Raw genomic sequence first — 10,615 nt, forward strand, 5'->3', positions numbered from 1 at the left:
ACCTTAGTTCAGACCCTTAGTTCGTAGCTCTTTCCTGTGTCCCTGCCTCCTCTCTCTAATCCATCCACCATACAGCTGCCATGTTTTTCTTACGGTGTAGATCTGACCATGTCACTCTCCTCCTACTCAACTGTCAGGCCTAGAGGCCTAAGGGCTACCCGAGTCTTACCTTACCTATCGCAGGTCTTCGGCTGGCCAAACCGGATAAACGTATGAGAGAAGAGACTTTCCAGAGTCGAACAAGGGTTAGGCTTTATTCAGGGTCTTGGTTACATGTGCAGGGGGAATTCTTCCTGAGGAGAGAGGAATCTCCCAAGGAGGCAAAGATCTTCCGTAAGAGAATGGAAGCGCAAGTGGAAGTGGAAGAGGGAGAGAGGGGAGAGGGAAGAGCGAAGAGAGGAGAGAAGGAAGAGGGGCCTTCTGTCCTCTAAGGGCCCCTCAGCGCTAAGAGCGCCTTCAGGCTTTCCTGACCCTACTTAAGCTCTCCAGCCCCATAGTTTGCACCTGAATACCGTGCCTGTTAGACAACAATAGGTGTGCTCAGACCCCGGGCCAATCTCGAGGGCAGGGATGCTCTCTCCCAGCACGTATCCCACGGAGAAGAGGTGGAAATGCACGAGATAGCCCGGTCTCACACCTCAATTCCCTGCTGTTCCCTGGGGGGCCTCATGAGAACTCTAAGGTTTAGAAGTCCTCACCTTTACCTGCCCGAGACTGTCCACATGGAACTGAGCTTACACCCCCAACACTCAGCAAACCCAAGTGGCTTCCTTTTCCTCTAGAACTAAATATAAACTACTCTGACATGGAAAGCTGCTCACCTCTTGTCCTGAGCCTGCTATTCCAGACAACCCTCCAGCCAAACTGACCTCATGGCACTCCTGCCTCCATACCTTTGTCCTGGCAGTTCCCCTCACCTGGCATGCACTCCTTCACTTCCATCTCTTAGAATCCTGAGTTTCCTTGAAGTTCACCTTCAACATGAGGTTCACCTTCCTTCAAGGCTCACCTTCAACTCATTTTCTCAACTACTAGTGTTTCCCCCTGAAAATTACCTTATACTTATTTTATGCATGTTTTGTTCTTAACCATGTTTGTATTGTTTCCCCCAAAAAAGGGTAGACTTCTTGAAGGCAGGGGTAATTTCCATTTTTTCTTGTTTCTCCTATGCTAGCGCAGTGCCTGGCACATAATAGACACTTAATAAATTTTCCTCCGGATGTCCATGAATTGGGGAATGGCTGAGCAAGTCTGTGACTGTGATGGAATACTCTTGTGCTATAAGAAACGATGAGCAGAATGCTCTCAGAAAAACCTTAACTGATGCAAAGTGAAATGAGCAGAACCAGAACATTGTATAGAGTAACAGCAATGTTGCATGATGGTCATCTGTGAATGACTTGGCTCTTCTCAGCAATGCAGTGATCCAAGCTAATTCTGAAGGACATGATAAAAAATGCTACCCATCTCCAAAGAAAGAACTGATGGAGTCTGAATGCAGATGGAAGCCTATTTTTTCTTTATTTTTCTTGAGTTTTTTGTCAGTGTTTACAGCATAACTAACATAGAAATATGTTTTGGATAACTATACATATATATATCAAATTGTCTGCCTTCTCAATGAGGGGGAGAGGAGAGGAAGGGAAGGAGAAGATTCGGAACTCAAAAAAATTTTAAAATTGATGTTATAAAGTGTTTTTACATGTAACTGGGAAAAAATTATTAAATTAAAAAAATAAATTTTCCCTCCACAGTTTTTGTATTTTATAAAGTGATACTGTTCACAAATGATCACAGTCCTTTCTAAGAATATGCAAAAGGTTTTAATATTCTAACGCAGTTCTTGGCTGCCTTATTTTTTAGCAAGAAAATCAAATATTCGCAGGTTGAATTCATTTGTAGATTCTTCTTTCCCTATCAAACAAGGCTTTGCTTAGGTAAACCTCTTTTCGAAATGGTGATAGTCCTTATGGATGTCTGTTCTTTTATACCTTTCCCATTTTTCAGCATCAGTACCTTGTTTTAAATAGGTCAGAATCGAGGCTATTTTAATTTTATGCTGAATCTGTCACTTTCTTAAACTTCTAATTTGGCATTTATTTTGATATTTACTCGGATGGCCTCACTGAACAGAGCTGACTAAGAAATAATACATTAGTAATCAGACCTTCCCCTCAAGATACGGTAAATTTCATTTTTTTAAATAATGCTATCTAATGTTTGCCATGTCCAGCACCTTCTGGCCCTCTTCTTAGAAAATAATATTCATGATAAAAAGGGTAAATGACAAATGTTGCAGGGGCTGTGGGAAAACAAGCACGTTAATCCGTTGTTGGTGGAGCTGTGAATTATTCCAGCTGCTCTGGAAATGAATTTAAAACTATGTTCCCAAAATCACTTGTGTACAACCTTTGACCCTGTGACAGGTCTAATTACCCAGAGAGACCAAACGAAGAGAAAAAGGACCCATATGTACAAAAAATATTTATAATACCTTTTTTTTTTGTAGTGGCAAGGAATTAGAAACTAAAGGGGTGCCAGCAATTGGGGGAATGGTTTGAACAAATTATGTGAAATAAATTGTATTGTATTAAATTATTAAAAAAAGGATAGTTTCAAAGTAACCTAGGAATATTTGTATACAGAGTGAAATGAGTGTAAACAGAAGAACAATTTATGCAAGAACATTCTAAAGAAAATTTCAAAAGACTTAAGAAGCCAAGAGCAGCCATGAATTCAGAGGACAGATGATGCAACATGCTACTCATCTCCCAACAGAGAGCTCATAGACTGGGTGCAGAAGAAGACATATTTTTGGATGTGGACAACGCAGGAATTTGTTTAGCTTGACTGCATTTTTTTTTAAAACAAAGGTTTTGTTTTTCTTTTTTTCTAATTGCGGCAGAGTGGGCAGGAGGAAGAGAAAATAATTTTTTATTAAAAAAGAAAACTTCATTATATATAGATATGGTTTCTGAATAATCTACAAGTCTATGAGCTCTTCCATTTCTTGATCCTGTTTCTCAACCTGGGTTTTTTTGGCCATCTTTCCCTATACTCATCTTTGCACTGAAGTCAAGTATTTAAATATATCTTGTGTATACAGTTATCCCTTCTACATCGAGACTTTCCCCATCACTGTTTCCATATATTGCAGGTTGGCAAAAAAAATTAAAGGGGAATTTTGGAGGACTTTTGTGGAAGCCACAGATGACACATGAAGGCCAGCAGACAGCACAGAGAACATTTAGAAACTCAGAAATGTATAAAATTATATACATATGTATATATAAATATATATAATATCATATAATATCAATGTGTTTTATCTTTTAATACCATAACAATTCAGACTTCTTCTTTGGTACAAAGGGAGGGCCAAAAATTTTTAGGCAAGTTTTCCAGATCATGGGGGCACTGCACCCCTCACCCCTGAGATGTAAAAAGGACAATTGTATTGATTTAATTTGGAGGTTCTTACTGAGTCCTTAGAATTTCTCTTCTGTCACATGTTATTGTATAAACTATAGTTATTTGGGGAGGAGGGCTGCTTTTCTCTTATGCTTATCAAAAACACTGTAAGACAAGATGACCTGTGAAATTCCTCTTCTTGCTTTTAGATATATGGTTAAAAATCATTCCCTTTGATGCAGTCAGAATGCTGAATGAAGCAGACGGTTTTCTCTTTTGTTATGTTTTATTTTGTTTTGGTTTCTCTCATTTGTCTTAATTCTTCTGTGCAACATAACTAATGTGAAAATGTGTTTAATAAGAATGCATGTATAGAGCCCATATAAGATTGCACGCCATCTCGGGGATGGAAGGGGAAGGAGGGGGAGACAATTTAAAACTTCTGAAGGGATTGTTGAAAACTGAAAACCAATTAATTTTTAAAAATTTCCTTTATTCGCCTCTCCAAGAGAACCTCTTCGTCAGCAGCATCCTCTGCTTTATTTTTTTCTCTAGTAAGATTATTTCTTCATTTCTAGTAAGAATATTTTTCTCATTTACTCTTTTCTAGTAAGAATATTTAATACCAACAGATAAGGAAAATCTTCTGATTAAAGCAGGAACAATAAAGCGTCCCTGTGGAGACAGCTTGATGCAATGGAGACTCCACTGAATTTAGACTCAGAAGGCTTGACCTACAGGCGCTGCCATTTTATTTAGTACATACTATGTCGGCATATGTGCAGTTACGTATATATAATATACTTTAACTTGCTTTATATTTAAGTGTTTTGTATTTCATGTATCATGTACATATTTGGTGTATCATACCAGTAATTTATTATAATATTTATATATTATGTATTTATTATCATACATAATCTATTTGTATATAATCTATTATACGTATATATTTGCTACGCACACATATATCAGTTATCTTAATGCATGTATTTATATGTACACATACCAATTCAGTATTTAAGTATTTATTATGTCTATGTTGTGTTTGAGTCTATATGTCTGTGTGTGTAATATAGAAAGTTCATTTAGCATCATCTCATCTGTTATTAGAATGTTCCAGGTGCATTACTTTTCACAATCACCAGGGGGAGGGAAAAGGCCATTCCATTAAAAGGCAGGAAAGACAGCGACCCTGAGCCCTGGCCTCGGATCTGCCAGCCCTCTTGAGGAAGTTTAGAACTGAATGGTCAATTCCAAGATATTAGGTATTCGTTTTTGTCTGTCGTGCTCAGCCTTGAGTCTGCTCTTACAGACAGTTTGTCATCTACTTATCTGTGGCACTTACCTAAACCCCTCTGGGCACAAGCTCTCATTCAGCTGGGATGAAGTCAGTCTAACAATTTACAACTTGTTCTCACACATCTGACTCTTGGTGAGAATACCTTTAACAGAAGCCCCTGAGTGCCGAGAAGGAGATGCTGATTCCTCCTTGTTCTATTTCCTTCCTCATTCTTTCTAGGGAGAAGAAACAGGGACGTAGAGCCCCTCCCTGCTGCCAGTCTCCAGTGCTCCAGTCTAATAAAGGATTCTTTTTTAGTTTTCTTCCTCCTCCCCCTGCCCTCCATATACTTCCCAAAAGCTTCCTCCTTTGGAAAAAGACTATAGGACAGACTGGTTTGACATATGTCCCTTCTTGAGTATTTTCCTGGCCTTGAGTCTGAGGCTGGAGAAAAGCACTGGAAGGGATTTAGGGGTGTCAGGTTGCATTTAAGGAAGGGTAGAGGACTGATATTCTGGAGAGGGTGATAACTTTCAAATGAGTAGCCAGGTTCATAGTCAAAAAAGTAATGTGACTTCAGGTACATGGGGAAAGTCTCCTCTACCTCAAAAAATATATTCTGTCATTCCCAGTGATGTCCAAAATTGCTACTCCAGAAGTTTCTAGGATCATAGGATCATAGGTTTAGAGCTAGAAAGAACCTTAGAAAAGTAGGTCATCAAATCCAACAGAGAAGGAAATAGGTTCAGAGAGTCAGCTCATGACTTTACAACTCTTACCTTACTCAGAGGTAAGATTTGAAATCAGGGTCTCCTGTCTCCTAGTCTAGCACTGCTATCCAGGATGCCATGCGCCCTCTAGCTCATGATACGATGGAAAGTATTGGATGTGAAATGAGAGGGACAGAGTTCAAATCCCACATGTTTCTTGCGTGACCTAGGACTCTGTTCCCTCATGAGTCAAATGAAGACATTGGGTCAGGTGATCTCCGAGCCTTAAATCCAAGAGGCTGTGCACAAGGCAAGTCTCAAAAGGCTAGACTGATATCCATCATGGACTGCAAAGAGGAGCATGAAAAGTACCATCAGGAACATGGGTGGTCACTAAAGGGGGGTCCGTCATGTAATGAGATCAAAATGTAACAGATGTACAACCTTAGTGCTACACTGGAATCCATAATAAATGAAAAAACAAAAAATACCTTTGGGTAGGTAAACTATGGGGTATTTATTTCAAGACGTAGACAAGAATGATAGAGGTGTCATGGAAACAATAGCGAACCGGGGTCAGGAAAGATTTTGATTCATATCCTAGTTCAGATACTTATTGGTTATGTGACCTTGGACAAATCATTTCAATCCTTTGGTATTTGTACCTACCTGGGTACTAACCCTACCTCCCAGAGTTATTGTGGGGAAAGTACTTTGACAACCTTAAAATACTATAAGTTATTGTTAGGGAAGAATGATGATGCATTTCTATCCTCATCATAGCAGCAATAAGCTGCATTTCTGCCTTTACATGGCAGAGGTTAGTTGGAGATAAAGTTTTAATTGGGTTAAGTTCTTGGCCCACACCAAGAAGGCCTTGCACCTGAACTCATTGATGATGACTTATCCTCTAGGATAGTCAAAATCTACTCTTCCGACTCTTCCTCCTTCCCACTCCACCCATTTCCAGCTCTTAGGGTTTTAAGATTCACTTCCCAGATTTCAGAGGATGAGTCAAATGAGTCTGGCCTCTAGCAGGTGGAGGGAACCCTATAGCACCATTTATGGAGTGTTTACTATGTGGGGAAGCATATGAGGGATGGCTTCTTTGTGAAGTGACCATCTCCAACCTCTCTACAAGAGACTGAGTCTGTGGATGGGCACCTTTGGGTGATGGCCCTAGGAGGAGAGTGGGAGGGGAAAGTCACTCCCCCTGAAACCTAAGAATATTCCTTTCTCCCCAGAATACTGTAGCCTGCATTGTCCTCAACTCACTCCTTCTGCCTTTAGGGCCTGGGGGATGGAAAGGGGAAGAAAGGAGGGGTTCTGAGTCATTCTATTTGTTTCAGTAATAACTGAAACTTTTCTTCCCAGAGCTTGTTTGGTTGAAATAGTAAGTCTCCAGTTTGCCCATATTTACCACACTTTATCATCAGGCAAATGGAGAGAGTGTGGTATGATACGGTGGAAAGCTCTCATCTTTGCTGCTAGCTTTGGAAAGGTCACTTGCCCACTTTGGGCCTCAGTTTCCCCATCTGTAAAAAGAGGGAATTGGACTGGATGATCTCTACAGCACTTTCCAGCTCTCAGATTTTATGATTCTAAAGTCGTATGGACAGCAAAATTGTGTTTTCCCCCTCATGTGGCAATGCCAAGGAAATACTTGGCACACCCCTATTCCCACTCCTTTCTGCTTATCTCAAATGATATAGGAAACAGCCTTGGTTAACTTGAAGAACCATACCCAGTTGGAGACGAAGACATTTTCAATAGTCAATAAACTTGTATTAAGCCCTACTACACACCAGGCACTGTGCTTAGCACTAGGGGTAAGAAAGATAGTCCATGTTGTCAAGGAGTTTGCAACGTAATGGGGGAAGACATAGGGATGTGGGGGAAGTGGCCATAGGATCATAACAACTGTACAGGACCTTAAAGATCATCTACTCCAAAGCCTTTATTTTATAATGAAGAAATAGAAGCCCAGAGAGATTGTGACTTACCGTATATCACACAGGCTATGTGGGAGGCAGGACTCGAACCCAGTTCCTCTAACTCCAAAGTCAAAACTTTTCCCCTGTAATGATTAAAAGTACCAAATACCAACCCATTCACGGTATTGATGTGGACAAGGTGGGTACTGTCTGTATACTGAGGAAGAGAGAGTGTAGGACTGTGGGACCACACAAACCTAACTTGGTATTGCTATTGGGTGTATAGAGGCAGCATGTTCCTGGCCACTGGAGATGGTTCCTGGAGGACAGAACTTAGTTAATAAACATGTATTAAGCACCTACTATATGCCAGATACTATGTTAAATGTTAGGAATATAAAAAAGAGTCAAAAGACAGTCCCTGCCCTTGGGGAGCACACAATTTAATGCAGGGGAGCAGAAATAGAACTTCAGAATGGGGACCCCCTCTTTGATATTGTATCCACCTCTGAAGGCAGTGAGGTTGTGGCTCCACCAAGATAAGGGAACTCTGGAAGATACCCCTTGGCTATGGGACTGACACCTCAGTGGGATACTTTTAACCAAGAGTGGTAGAAGAAGGCTGCCAGCATCCCCTTGCCATCTATTGGGAGCTTTGGGGAACTATAGGCAGACCAATAGGTGATGGATACTGTCTGTGTAGCTGGCTGACCGCGCTTCCAACAGAGTAATTATCTATTCCTTTGTAGGAGACATACACTATGTGCAACAGCAGCTGGGTGGCTATCCATAGTATAACTAGAAGAGACTGGGCCTCTGGGACACCACTGACCATAAGTGAGTGGCATTGTTTTCCAGCTACTCTCTGTGAGCTCTGTTTGCTTTGACTTGTAAATAAGGTGATTCATTCTTTGAGTCCTGTGAATCTTGCATCTCTAGGATTTGAGGGTAACACAGCGGTTAGTGTCAGATAATGAAGTTCCAAGATTATCTAGGTGGTATCAGATTGGCTAACATGGCAAAACAGGAAGATAATAAATGCTGGAGAAGATGTGGAAGAGTTGGAACACTAATTTATTGTTGGGGGAACTGTGAGCTAATCGAACCATTCTGGAGAGAAATTTAGAACTATGCCCAAAGGGCTACAAAAATGTGCATACTCTAGGACTGTATCCCAAAGAAATCATAAAAATGGGAAAGGGTTCCATGTGTACCCAAATTTTTATAGCAGCTCTTTTTGTGGGGGCCAAGAACTAGAAATCAAGAGGATATCCATCAATTGGGGAATGGCTGAACAAGTTGTGGTATATGAATGTAATGGAATACTATTGTACCATAAAAAATGATGAATAGGAAAACTTCAGAGAGTCCTGGAAGAACTTATATGAACTAATGCTGAGTGAAAGGAGCAGAACCAGGAGATCACTGTACACAGTAACAACCACATTGTGCAAGGAATTTTTCTGGGAGAACTTAGCCCATTACAGCAATACAAGGACCCAACACATTCCCAAAGGACTCTTGAGGCAAAATGTCATCCACATCCAGAGAAAGAACTATGGAACTGGAATGTAAAATGAAGCAGAATATTTTCTCATATTATATTTTATTTTGTTTTTTTTCTCATGGTTTCTCCCATTTGTTTTAATTCTTCTATGCAACATGACTAATGTGAAAATGTGTTTAATAAGAATGTATGTGTAGAATCTATATGATTACATGCAATCTCGGGGAGGGAGGATGGAGGGAGGGGGAGAAAAATCTAAGACTTGTGGAAGTGATTGTAGAAAACTGAAAACAAATAAATTAATAATAATTTTTTAAAAAAGATTATCAAGGTGGAGACAATATGTCAGAGAAGTGAGAAATTCCCCAAAAGTGAACTTGGAGACTTCTTATCATGGAAGGAAATCTTGTGAGAGGGCTTTACTGCTGTCCTTTGATGGGAATCACCCTGACCTCTTAGAGTCTTGGAATGTGCTCTGGAGTCTGGAGAGTAATTCATTCAGCCCTTCATTCCAAAGAACATTTCTCGAGTCTACTCTGTGTAAAACACCATAGGGACACAAAGACACTTATAAGTGATCTCTAAGTTTGCTGTCATCTTTCATTCTTTGATTCCAAGATGGTGCAGACCTTATTGTCAAAGATTTCACAGTCTAATGGAGGGGAAAGCTTGTTGTGTTTTTCCTTTCTTCTTCAAGAGGACTATGACATCAAGATGATGATGACATGACTTGCAGTTGACTTTGAGTGAGGGAGGGCTGTGCAAGGTCACCAGCTTCACTTTCTCCTCCTGAGCCATCCGGGTCCAGTGGCCAGATATTCATCAAGACCCTGAAGATGGCCCAGGATGCAATTAGGAAACCTTGGCTATTTTTAGGCTAAGGTCTTATCAGATTCTCACTTTGAGGGAGATACATCCATTCAATGAATTGGTCTCTTTTAAGTTGTTTCTCAAGGGATGGACCCTTTAATAAAAAAAAAAAAAACTCAAACTAGGAGGGGAAGACCCTCAGGGTTCCTGGGTAAAGTATCTGTAAAATAGTAACTGTTCTCTTTTACCCAAAGGGGAAAGACATGCACCCAAATTAGTATGATACAAGGGAGTAAGTATAAGTATAATAAATGCAAAAGAGAGATCCAAATAAAGGTCTATGAACATCTCGAGACAGGAAAGATTAGTTTCACTTGGAAAAGTCAGGGAAGGCTTCATGGAAGAGGTAGCCCCTGAGTTGGGCCTTGAAGGAAGGAAAGAGTGTGAAGATGGGAGAGGTGTGGAGGAGTCTGTCCCCATTGAGAACAGAGGTTAGAAAGTTCTCCAGTTTGGCTGAACAAAAAGTACACAAAGGGATAAAATATGGGATAAGGCTGTTAAGATAAACTGGAGCCAGATTGTGGAAGGTCTTTAATGCCAAGATCAGGTTATACTTTATTTGCAAAGGCAATCAGGAGTCAATGAAGGTTATTTACTAGAAAGGCAATATGGAAGATAGCAGAGTAGCAGGAAGAATTACAGCCAGCTCCCCTCTACTCGCTTGCTCCCAATTCCTCCAAGCATATCTAGAAAATGTTACAGACAGAATCCTGATTCAAGCACATAAGAAGAGTCCCAGTGAGCTACTTTTCTACTCCAGGTCAGCATCAGGTGACAGAGAGGTCTGTGGGCACTTGGGGATGGACCACTAGAGGAGCATCCAGTGCCAAGGGATTGTGCCCAAAGGTAAAGTGAGGCCCTTATCCCATAATGTTTCACAACCCTAGGAACAGCTGGCAGC

The sequence above is a fragment of the Notamacropus eugenii genome, chromosome 1 (assembly GCF_028372415.1).
Source record: "Notamacropus eugenii isolate mMacEug1 chromosome 1, mMacEug1.pri_v2, whole genome shotgun sequence".
NCBI lineage: Eukaryota > Metazoa > Chordata > Mammalia > Diprotodontia > Macropodidae > Notamacropus > Notamacropus eugenii.